Source organism: Malania oleifera, chromosome 6 (assembly GCF_029873635.1).
Source record: "Malania oleifera isolate guangnan ecotype guangnan chromosome 6, ASM2987363v1, whole genome shotgun sequence".
NCBI lineage: Eukaryota > Viridiplantae > Streptophyta > Magnoliopsida > Santalales > Ximeniaceae > Malania > Malania oleifera.
The window spans coordinates 3,214,806-3,227,875 of record NC_080422.1 but is presented as its reverse complement, the minus strand read 5'-3'; the positions used below and the strand labels follow the sequence as shown (position 1 = coordinate 3,227,875).

General features: G+C 36.2%; 1 protein-coding gene across 12 annotated transcripts in view; it reads right to left on the bottom strand.

Moving 5' to 3' along the window:
- The window catches only part of LOC131158000 (uncharacterized), a 37,216-nt gene extending 32,484 nt beyond the window's left edge, over positions 1-4,732 (bottom strand). For 10 of the 12 annotated variants that reach the window (XM_058112526.1, XM_058112531.1, XM_058112529.1 and 7 more), the window contains exon 1: positions 4,011-4,732. The gene's annotated coding sequence lies outside the window, so the exon portion shown is untranslated. Of the gene's footprint in view, positions 1-3,805; positions 3,836-4,010 lie in introns of those variants that run through there. The other 2 variants (XM_058112538.1, XM_058112527.1) reach the window with 2 other exon arrangements.
- Between the last annotated feature and the right edge of the window lie 8,338 nt (positions 4,733-13,070).

The following is a 13,070-nucleotide window of genomic DNA, read 5'->3' as shown; positions in this document are numbered from 1 at the left end:
GGACCGAGCCCTATGGTTGCTCGATCCACCTCGGAAGTTGCTCCTCCCACGATCCTAATTCCCCTTCGCCACGAGCCGTTCACCATGTGAACCCTCATCGCTGGCCTTCTTCCTTTGATGGAACTCCAACAATGCACACATGATGTCCTCCAATTCTAGGATTTCTTTCCCCCAAGTCAGCGTCGTAACCAGGTTCTCATATGTAGGAGATGTCGATAGGGAATTCAACAACATCAATGTTTTATCCTCTTCCTCTAACTTCACATCAACTCGCTTCAGATCACTAATGATCTGATTGAATATGTTGATGTGCTGAGTCAGGTTTGAACCCTTTGTCATTTTAAGCCAATATAGTTTTTGCTTAAGATACAACTTGTTCATCAATGACTTGGACATGTACCGGCTTTCCAGTTTCAGTCAAATCGATGTCGGCGATTCCTCATCTATGACGTGATACATCACATTATCGGCCAAACCATGTCGAACAGTGGACATAGCTTTCACTTCCAACTCCTTCCAACTCGTGTCATTCATGTCGTCTGGTTTCTTTTCATATAGAGCCTTCACCATACCTTACTGCACTAGCAAGTCCTTCACCCTCCTCTGTCAAAGTTCGAAGTTCCCCATTCCGTCGAACTTATAATCGAATTTCATCGAAGAGATCCTAGCCATTGTGAACCTATAGCTCTGATACCAATTGTTAGTGCAATTGGCGCTCTGATACCAATTATTGGTGCGAATACACAGGCAGAAGCCACACAATTGAACTCGAAACAATCACAGAACAAGCAATACAATCACTCAATGATAAATTATATGAGATAAGTAATCACTCAACAATGAGAATAAACGAAAACAACAATCAAAGCCACAAGATTTACGGGGTTCGGCAATTTGCCGACGTCCATGGGAGCAGCAACTGAATTTTTTTACTATCACAATGGCAAGCTTACAATTAGGGTTACAAACTTTGATTAAATACGAACCGTAAGCATACAGGAACCTTAGAACCTATCTAAATCATCCCTGTAGCAATCCCCGAAGGAAAATCCTCCAATCCCCCCTAATCTACTAATCTCCAAACTCAAATTTCGTAACATGCGCCGAATGAAACCATCAACGGTTTGAAGCCGAGAAATCCCTACATTTAGCCTGAAACCGTCGACAGTTACACTCAAATCATCAACGGTTACCCCTCAATTCTGAAACCATCGAGCAAGTCGTCACCGGTTTTCATCCTACAGACTTCTCTTTTGTTCCTTGCTTCACGATGCTTTCCCGCTGCATGCGTCCCACTCAAAATAAGAGCCACAACCTCAACAATAGGCAAGTGGCAGAACCATGTTCCCGCTGTCCTGCATCTACCCACCTAATAAAATTAGCAGCTCAGCCCCACTTTCAACTTTTGTTTTTTGAAACACTGAAACATCAACATCAATTTTGTATTTAAGCTATTTAACCATCAAACACATAGTCTCAATCCCCAGTTACCAAACGAGCAACTGACTGACGAGAAGAAAGAGAGCATAGTTGTCAAATCGAGATTCGAATTATGAATCGAAATTCCAATTTTGGGAATCAAGAATCAAAAATTGAATTGAATCGTATGATTCAGTACAAATTTCCAAAATCAATTCTAAGTGGCATGCATATGGCATACAAAAAAAAACCAAAAATAATAAAATACATTTATATTTTGACAACAAAAAAAAAATTCATATTTCATGTGTATGTTTTTTGTAAACAAATGAAAAGTAAGAGAATGAGTTAGGAAATATTAATAAAATGATGAACTTCATCCCTTTTAAAGGAAGGAATCAAGAAAAAGTAATAGAAAATTAAAATTTTGTTGTTTATAAAAAATTAAGAAAAATAATATTTCATGCATATTCTTTCTCAAATTAAAAATAAAAAAAATAATTGAACAAACTACCAAAAGAAAGTAACTTTTGAATCTTAACAACACAAAGAAACATGAGTACCACCTTAGTCGATGAGTATTCTGCCCTTCTTCTCAATAGCAAAACGTTGTACTCCTTCTAGAGAAAAGAATGGCTTTATGAAGGCAACACAAGAACTAAAGTTCTATTTTTCCCCCCTCTTAGCACAAAACTGACATAGACAAGGAATATATGGTAATCGTGTAAAAATAAAAGCAATAAAAAGGAAAGATATGTTGTTTTGGGGGTTCTAAACTATTTCAGTTTGTCAGGATATGATAGGTCCAAAATCGTGTGAATGGATAGATTCAAATTGATTTGAAAGATTCATGAGGTGAATCAATAGATTTGGCTGCGATTCAGTTGTTTTTAGATTCACTAGTAAGATTCAAATCGATTTGATGTGGAATTGATACAATCATATGAATCGAATCGTGAATCGTAAAATTCTAACAAATATGAAAGAGAGCCTTTAACAACTGTTAAGAAAATGGGGAAGAGGGAGGGACTCGCACTGCAAGCCTTCGGGAGAGAAGAGGCTTCGAGTAATAAGTGTCAGACTTTCGGCAAAGAAAAAGCTTCGAGCCTTCAAAGAAGCCAAGATCGTCATCGAATGTCGATAAAGGCTGAGATGTCCAGCGAGTGGAGGCTCAAAGGGAGATTTGAAGGCTGAGATATTGATGACTGGAGGCACAAAAGGAGGTTTGAAGGCTGAGATTTTGGAAAGTGGAGGCTGTGGGAGGTTCAAAGGCTGGGGGAAGGATGGGTAGCTTCCAGACCAGTCGCTCAATCTACTTCTCTTTTGCTGCTTTCTGCTTTTGTTTTTTTTAATTTGGGTTAATATAAATTGCCCTTAAACGCAGCATTTTGACGCAGAATGTGTCCCAAACTACCCCAAATGTGTCTGCACAAATCAGGGAATATCCAAGCATATTGAGAGAATAAAAAAACTAAAGATAATATCCAACATGTGTCCAACACATATGCAACTTGTTGGGTGCCATATCTATGTCTAATACGCGTCAAATACTGACACTTTTGCCCTTTTGAAGTATTCGTGTTTCCTAGGTGGAGAAGATGGTTTCAAAGAGGCCAAGGTTGAGTTTGATGTAGTTTCCTAGGGGAGACTCTACAACAATGTTGGAATTTATATTTTACTTCTAAAGTTACCATTATTAGTAGAAATAAAATTTTTAAAAAATAAAATAAAATAAAATAAAATAGTACATGTGTGTGGATCTCAAAGCTACCATGTAAGCAATTTTAATATATAGGAATTTTCCTAGACAGTAAAAAAAGACATTGCAATATATTGTGAAGTTCAGTGACCTGATTGCAAAAATTAAAAGTTTAATGACCTCAATAAATTTAGTCAATAGTTCTGCGGCAATTCAAAATATTTACCCGCAAATTATGGGTCAAAATTATTAATTGATTTGGTACATATTTCAGTTTTTCTTATTTTTCTTAATTACCAAACAAAAAATAAATCCATTTGAGTATGTAAAGCTGGCATAGGCAATAACAACAACATCAAACTAATTTGCGCTAATGCAATGCCCATTCATTCAGACATTTTATCAAACTTAACACGGGCAGATACATCAAAAGCACAACCTCGTCAACACGACAACCCCATAATCAGCATCCCAACACCATAAGCCCCAATAAGTAACTGAACTGTAACAAAAAACAATTTCAACCAATGCAACGAGTACCCGCTTAGGCATTTTTACAAACACATCACATGCACAAGCAGCCTATCTCATGCATGCATTTTCAAACACATCAGACGCAGACAAATACAACAGAAAATAGAACACGCGTTGGTTTAGCCATTGTATAAAACACAATTCAAACCTAACCTATTCAAGAGAAGGCAACAACAATGGTCGAACAACCAGCAATTGACTTATATGGAAAAAATCTACGATAATTAGCAAACAAATGCACAAATTAGTACAAATTCATGAACATTAAACCTTACAATGATTTAAATAGCTACAAATTTTTAATAATCAGTAAACAAAATTCAAAATCAGCAAACAAGTTCACAACATTGAATCTTACTGTGAGAATCCAAGATTCAGATAAAGTATCGCAGCTTGAAGAACCCTCGACGGCTTACGCTCGTTCCTTCGCGAAATCGGCTTACAGAGTTACGAGGGACTGAAGGGAGGAAGAAATGACGAGCTGGCTAGGTGAGTTGATATGAGCTGGTAGACTACATGGGCTTGGTTAGGTGGGTCAGGCCCAACCGGCGTAGCCAGGCCCACTGGGACTGTGGGCCTAGTTGGTCAAGTGGGCCAAGACTAGGCCTGGTCTAGGGCAGTCCAAAAGCAGCTAGTAATAGATAGGGGTGGCAAAACAGGCAGGCGGGCGGGCGGGCGGGCGAGATCCGGGCGGGTCCACGGCTCCACCTCTGTCCTCGCGATATAAGGGTAGATCTGCGTCTGTGGATCGTGAGGGAGCTTGATCCGGGACCGTGAGGAAGCTCAAGGAGCACCGGCACCGCGGCACGTAGCAGCACACCAGAGGAGAGCCGGAGAGGAGAGGATTGAGAGAGTGAGAGCTGAGAGGAGAGCCGCGGGCCGCGGCGTAGCAGCGCACCAGAGGAGTCTGAGGAGAGGAGAGGATTGAGACTTGAGAGAGTGAGAGTGAGAACTGAGAGGAGAGCCGCGGCGTGGCCGCGCGGGTTAGGGTCTTAGGAACTTGGGGTTTTTTTTGTGTGGCCGTGTGGGTGGAATCGCCGAGGCCCGAGAGTGAAGCTGGAAGAGGGAAGTGGGAAGAGTGAAGACTGAACAGCTTAAAATATATATATATATATATATATATATATAAAGGATTCAAATTAACGGGTGGCCATGACATGCTACCTAGTTGAACCCATTTATAAACGGGTCAACTTGTTATCCGTCCAATTATTAAACTGGTTGACTTCTTTAAATTCGAACCCGTTTTAAATAGACGGATCCAAATAACCCGATAGGTTATGACTCGTTTTGCCAACCTAGTAATAGAGGTGTTCATGGTTTAGTTACTGAACTTGAATCAAATCTCTAGAAACCTAAATAAATATAATTGAAGGTGACAGTTTGGTATTTTTATGAATTGAAATTGATCTGAATCCTTTAATTAATTGATGGTCCGGTTAATTGATGGCTCGATTTAGTTATCTGATCAAAGATTTTTAAATCATTATAATTTTTTGAGTAAAAGACATTAATCTCTCATAAGACTTGGTAAAAAGATAATAACCTCCCAAAGGTTATAAAAATTCCATAAACCTCTCCTCAGGTTTTAAAATTTCTAAGGATCTCTCCAGAAATTTGTCAAAAATACACAAATTTTCCCTTCTATTTTACAAAAAAACAAGTTTTTTTAAAAAAAATTATATCTTTTTGATAAATCTCATGAGAGGTATGTGTAATTTTAGAAATATCAAGGAAGGTCTGTGACATTTTTGAAATTTTAAGAAAGATCTCTATTTTTTTGTCAAACCTCATGAAAGGTAAGTATTTTTTATTTAAATTTTTTAAAATAAAATAAATTTTTAACGTGGGTTTTGATTTAGTGTGTATATTTATACTCTATTCATATAAATTAATTAAGAGTGAAGCCCAAGCCCAAGCACAGCTTGCTCGTTTCAATGGCTCTTCTTCCGCCGCTGATGATGATGGTGATTTGAACGGCGGATGATGATGATGATCATCATTGGATAAAGATGAAATGAGTTGAGGCGGTGACAGGTTAGCTGTTCCGCCCATTTTTGTCTTTCCATTAATTCATACAACGTATTATGTTTCAAAAGCAATCTTTGTATTTGTGTTGGTGGGGCCCACCTCGCGACGCATGTGGACTTCATTTTACGTGAGAAAAAGGTTGACACAGTGTGACAACTTTTGATTTGCAACTTGGATTATGCAATTAAAGTTATTATTTTAATTTTATTTTTAGTTTTAATGATTGATATTTAAAAAATAAAAAATATTTTAATTAAATAGGGTTCGGCGAAAAGTAGACTTTATTACGTATTAATCTTATCGCATTTATATAAGCATCTTTTATGCAAATAAATTGACATAAAAATAATGGAGGTCATATTTATGTTTTATAGTTTAAAATATTTATTATGTTAGAATTTTTTTTTCAAAAATTTAGATTAAGATCCTGTTTATAATTCGAACAAATATGTATCAAGGAGAGAACAAAAAATAGGAATAGCTTTCCTTTTTCCTTTTTTTTTGTCTGTGTGTTTGATTACTAAGAAAAATGAGAAAGAAAAAAATATATACTGCAAATCCTCAACAATATATATATATATATATATATATATTACACATAATTTTAATATTTAATTTTTCTTAATTTTTTAATAATATTAGAACAAAATTGCATGTTTATTTTATTTGAGAAAGATAAATATATATATATATATATAATAAAAAATAAATATTTTTGTTACTCTCATTCTTTTCATAAATATGGCTTAAAAGATAGAATGAAGGGGACAATACATTATTTAATAAGAAAGACAAACTAAATTTAGAAGAAGAAAAAAATGATTTAGCATTATCTACCAACCTCGCACATATACTTACATTTAGGTTGTGTGTGGCAACACTTCATTATTAGATGATCAATTATTTTATAGGTCATTTTGTATAATGTTAAATTAGGAGAAAAGTTTATTTTTCTCTATTAATTCACACACATTACAAGGATTTCAAGGGTATATATATACATGAGAGAATATAAAAATGGAAAGTGTATATTACTCTAATACTCCCCCTCAAGTTGGAGCATGAAGATCCGTAATGCCCAACTTGTGTGATAAGTCTTGGAAATGTTCATGACCCAAAGCTTTGGTGAAGAGATCGGCAAGTTGACTATGAAAAGGAATATGCTTAGTGAAGAACAGGCCAGCCCGTAACTTTTCACAAACAATATGACAATCGATTTCTATATGTTTGGTACGTTCGTGGAAAACAGGATTTTGGCCAATGTAAAGAGCTGTTTCGTTGCCACAATATAAAAGCATAGGCTGTGAAAGTGGTACGCCAAGATCATTTAAAAGAGATTTGAGTCATGTAAGTTCATAGGTAGTGGAAGCAAGTGTCCGATACTCAGCTTCGGCGGAGGATCGAGAGACTGTAGTTTGCTTCTTAGACCTAGGAAATTGAACTAGTGCCCAGCTGAATGAAAAAATTAGTGGTGGAGCGGCGGGTAAGAGGACAACTAGCCCAATCTGAATCATAATAGGCTGAGACTTGAAGAGTATTGGCAGTAGGAAAAAATAAGCCCTAGCTTGGATATGCCTTAATGTATCGAAGAACACGTACAGCAGCATCATAATGTGGTCGTCTAGGCTGGTGCATAAATTGACTGATAATGTTGACCGGAAGCACAATGTCGGGACGAGTGATGGTGAGATATATCAAACGTCCAACGAGTCGCCGAAACGAACTTGGATCAGAGAGAAGATCACCATCAGTATTATTGAGCTTAAGATTTTGTTCCATGGGAAAGTGGGCAGGACGAGCACCAAGATGATCGTTATCAGTGAGGATGTCAAAAGCATATTTGCATTGATTAAGAAATATGTCAGTGGGAGAGCAAGCAACTTCGAGGCCAAGGAAATACTTCAATTTGCCAAGATCCTTTAGTTTGAAATTCTGAGCAAGCGTGACTTTGAAAGTGCTAATATCAGAGAGATCATTACCTGCCATAAGAATGTCATCAACATAAACAAGTATAAAAGTAAACGACTGACCCCGAAAACGGGTGAAAAAAGAATGGTCGGCCTGAGATTGGGTGAAACCCGCAACAAGTAAAACAGAAGATAACTTAAAAAACTAATTGTGAGAGGCTTGCTTAAGACCATAAAGGGATTTCTGAAGACGACAAACACGAGTCTCCCCCTGTTTGCAATAACTTGGTGGAGGGAGCATATGGACCTCATCATCGAGGTCACCATGGAGAAAAGCGTTGTTGACATCCAATTAAAGGAGATGTCAATTCCGAGTTGCAGCCACTATAGGAACACACCTAACAATAACGAGTTTAGCAACATGAGCAAAAGTGTCATAATAATCCAAACCTTCTACCTGAGTGTAACCCTTGGCTACCAAGCGAGCTTTGTGTTGCTCTATGGATCTATCGGCTCGAAGTTTTGTTTTGAACACCCATTTACAGCCAATTGGTTTTTTGCCAGGTGGAATGTGTTGAAGAACCCATGTATTATTGGTTTCTAAGGCTTGGATTTCAGAAGTCATGGCATCACGCCAATGTGGGTGCAGCACAGCTTGAGAATATGAGGTGGGTTCGGGTTGTTGGGACATGACGGAAAGAAAAGTTAAATGTTGGTTAGAGAAACGATGTAAGATAAAAAGGAGGAGAGACAATGAACCGTACCTGGGGAACATCTTAAAACTTGTGAAGTCGTTGAGGACTTTGGTAAAGTAAGGTAAAGATAATCAGCCAAGTAAGAGGGATATGTGACAGCTTGTTTGGGCCGTGAAGAGGTGGGTGGAGGGGGTGGTGGAGGGGGTGAAGGTGGAGGTGTCGGGGAGGAGACCAAGGGAGAAGGAGGGAGAGATGAGGGGTTAGGGTTAGGTGTGGATGGTGGAGGAGGTAAAGTGTAGGAAGGATGCATATCAGGAATAGGAATAGGAAGGACTGGAGAATATGTAGGAGTGGAAGAGATGAAATGATAGGGAAAAACATTTTCTTCAAAAGTGACATGACGGGAGATGAAAATTCTTCTGTTTTCAAGATCGTAGACACGACAAGCCTTATGATGAGCGGGAAAACCTAAGAAAACACATCGAAGAGCACGGGGAGAGAATTTATCGCGGTGTTGACGAGCAGTTTGGGCATAGCACAAGCACCCAAACACTCGCAAGTGTGTATATGACGATGGTTTTTGAAAAAGAAGTTTATAAGGGGACTTATGGTTGAGGCTGGGTGAAGGAGTGCAGTTAATTAAATAAGTGGTTGTGAGAATGCATTCACCCTAAAAAGGGATGGGAAGATTAGCTTGAAAACGTAAACATCGAGCCATATTAAGAAGATGACGATGTTTACGCTCGGTAACACTATTCTGTTGAGGTGTATCTACACATGTGCGCTCATGAAGAATACCTTGATCATGAAAAAAAGTTTGGAGTGAAGTGGATATGTTGGAATTGGTGTTGTTGACTTAACTGGACTTTTCAATCCTGTTTTGATGATAACAAAATGAAGAGCACTTTAACATATAATGTTAAGTGATGCGTTTTAGGTAAAAGAACTCTCAAGGTTGATAAATTGAAGCTCAATGTTAATCTAGTGAAAGCGCCTCAGAATATTAAAGGCAATGAATAACAAATGAAGAAGCTTAAGGACAAGCAAACTCAAAGCCAAAAGTGAACCTCAAATGGCTGAAGGATTTAAGAAGACCATAATTAGAAGAACTGTTGTAAGTACTTCAAAACCAAATGTCATTTAGATATGTGAAGCTCTTATAAAAACAAAAGAAACTAAGAAACACTTTGTTTTAAAGAGCTTAAAACATGTTTTTGAAATTAAAGTAACAAAGGTCTTAAAGGAAGGAAAGTGTTCAAAATAAAAATTGAATTTCTAATAAGCAGTGCACCTGACAGATGACTGTCTATTTATGGACAGACGACTGGCAAGTTAAAGGGTTTAATAAAAGTATTTTGGGTTTAAATTTTAACTATGACATATGACTGCCATGTCATGGCAGACGACTGCCACGTGGAGCAAATTTTAAATCTCAAAGGGAAGCTTCTTTTAAAATTTTGAATTTCAAAATTTAATCAACAATTTAATGTTTTTTCAAAGTTTACCTAATTTGATATGGACAACATCTTTTAAAGTTTTGAATTTCAAAATTTAATCAACAATTTAATGTTTTTCAAAGTTTACCTAATTTGATATGGACAACATCTTTCAAAATTTTGAATTTCAAAATTTAGTCAACAATTTTAATGTTTTTTCAAAGTTTACCTAATTTGATGTGAATGTTGATCTTTCAAATTTTTGAAATTCAAAATTAAATGTTTTTTCAAAGTTTACCTAATTTGATGTGGAAGTTGATCTTTTAAATTGCCTATAAATACCTCTTTGGGTAATGAAAAAACACAATACTAGAAAACACAAGAAAAGAGAGAAATCAGACAAAATTTGAAATTCATCTTGTGCTGAAATTCTTCTGAAGCTCTTCTTTGCTCACATTTTTTGCTGGAGAGGAATTCTACAACTTTGAAAGATTAAAAAAATCAAAGTTCGGTTCTGGGTTGCAATTCCATTTCTCTTTTAAACGAACCATTGGTGACTTCTAAAAACTTTAGAGCTTCATATATTCTATTTTGCTTTGGTTTTTTGAAGTACAATTTACATTTCAATTTGTACAACCTGCTCTAAATTTTGGGAGTATTTTTTGTACGCAGAATTTATATTATATTCTTGTAGATTGTGACGATTCCAGGTTTGCTGGATCGTTGGCTAGGCGAGGGATTATCGCTTAGAGAGGTGCTGCTCTAGCCTTCTGAAGGAGTGTATAAAGGTATTGTTCCACCCGGTAAAGGAACAGGTTTAGTGAATCCTTTGGTGGTTTTGCCAAAGGCGAGGACGTAGGCTGTGTTGAAGCCGAACCTCGTAAAATCCTGTGTCTCACTCTCTCTTTCCCTTACTCTTTATTTTCAGCATATTTATATTGCGTGGATGGTTTAAATTTGAAATCATCTACGTTTATTTGGAAATCAAACAAACTTAAAATTTAATTTTGATTTGGGTTGCGGAAACCGAAAGGGAGTACGTTGGTTAAACCATACTTTGCAGAAACCATACGGGAGTACGTTACTTGGTTAAAACACCTAAAGAAAATTAACTAAGAGTTTATTTGAATTCTGAATTTTGGGAAGAGTGTAGATGTGTGGTTGTAAATCATATAAAATAAGCAAATTTATTTTAACAAGCATATCATTCAACTACAAGGCTTGATTCATATTTATAAGGCATACATAAACAAACAACCATCCTAATTTCTTACTACTGTATATCTTAATTTTGGTTTGGTTGTTTGCCTTCAAATTGTGTTTGGTTAGTTTGGATAGTGTGGTTAATTGAAAGGTTGATTGGTGATTTAGTTGTTTAAGTGCTTGTGTTGTTGATTCTATAAAAGAAACCAAGTTATTGTTTGACAAATTAAACAAACAAGTAAAAGAATTAGATAAACAATAAAAGAAGTTAAGTATTCTTAAAAGGAATTAAAAAGAAAGTTTTTAAATTCCCAATTCACCCCCCTCTTGGGAAGCTATCCTAATTTCAATTGGTATCAGAGCCTAATTATAGCAAAACCTAACAAGTAGCTATATAAAGATCTAAATGGCACAAATAGGAGTAGCTCCCTTTGGTGAGGGTCAATCCTCAACTAGGCCACCAATTTTTTTGTGAAATAAATTACACCTTCTGGAAGCAACGAATGAGAATCTATCTTCAAACAATGGACTGGAAGGCATGGAACGTTGTAACAAATGGAAATCTAATCCCCACTAAACCACTTGATGGAAAAGTGGTACCTAAAGAAGATAAAGAACTAAACGATTCAGATTATAAAATGTTGCAAATTAACTCAAGTGCAATAAACGCTTTATACTGTGCACTTGATGCAAATGAGTTCAATAGAGTAATGACATGTAAAACAGCCAAAGAGATTTGGGATAAATTAGAAGTAACCTATGAAGGCACAGTAGATGTTAGGGAAAGTAGAATCGATATGTTAACCAGTGAATATGAAGCCTATAGGATGAACTCTAATGAAAGTATAACAAGCATGTACACTAGGTTTACCCATATCATAAACTCATTAAGTGCCTTAGGAAAAACTTATTCCACCCATGAGATGATTCGTAAAATTCTAAGAGCACTTCCACCTATTTGGGAACCAAAAGCCACAGCCATTACGGAAGGAAGAAATCTTAAAACAACTTCCTTAAATGAACTCATAGGATCTCTTCTAACCTATGAAATGATGTTGAAAGAAAGAAGCACTGAAAACAAAAATAAGAAGTCTATAACTCTAAAAGCTTTGAAAGAATATTCAAGTGAGGAAGATAATGAATCTAGTGAATTAGAAGATGAGGACTTAGCACTCATAACTAAAAGACTTGGAAAATTCTTAAGGAGAAACAAAAAATTCACTAGAAAATTTAACAGATCAAAAGCTGAAAAAGGAGAAAGTAATAAAAAAGAATACAAAAACAAAAATGATCCTCCCACTTGCTATCATTGTAAAAAGGTAGGGCACATCAAACCGGAATGCCCACAACTCAAGAAGGACAAGAAGAAAAAGAAGCCTGCAATGAAGGCAACTTGGGATGACACTAGTTCGAGTGAATCGGAAAGTGAACCAAGTGATCAAGAAATAGCAAACATGTGCTTCATGGGGCATAACGAAGAGGTAAACTCTTATTATTCCCTCTCTGAAGATTTGTGTAATGAATCTTGTAGTAATTCGTGTGAAAGTATGTCCTCTTACAAAGAACTTCAAAATGAATTACTCTTTTTACATAACAAGTTTATTAAAGTCTCAAAAAGGAACATTAGCTTGAAACAACAAAACGAGGCACTTAAAAATCAACTTGAATCTACAAAACTTGTTGAAGAAGAAAAAGATTTAAAGATTGAAGAACTTGAGAAGAAAGTAGATAACTTATCTAAAAAATTAGCTGAGTCTCAAGTGAATGAAGATAGCAAGATTATGCAAGAAATAAATAATCTCAAAAATCAAATTCAAGAGAAAGAAAAGGTCATCTATAACTTTACCAAAGGTAAGGATAGCTTTGAAAAGATGGTAGGACAACAAAGGATGACAAACAACAAAGAAGGAATTGGTTATAATGGAGCCTCAAATAAAAGAAAGAAAAACTTGTATATGGGATATTTTGTAAATCAATCTAAATATTATGCAAGTACTTCATCAACAAATATTCATGAGCACACCACATGCTACATGTGCAAAAAGAAAGGACACATAATGTTTAATTGTCCACTTAAGAAAAAGTATACAAAAGTAAAAGATGAGTGGAAGATAAATGCTAAAAATAGACAAAATTTAAAGAAAAT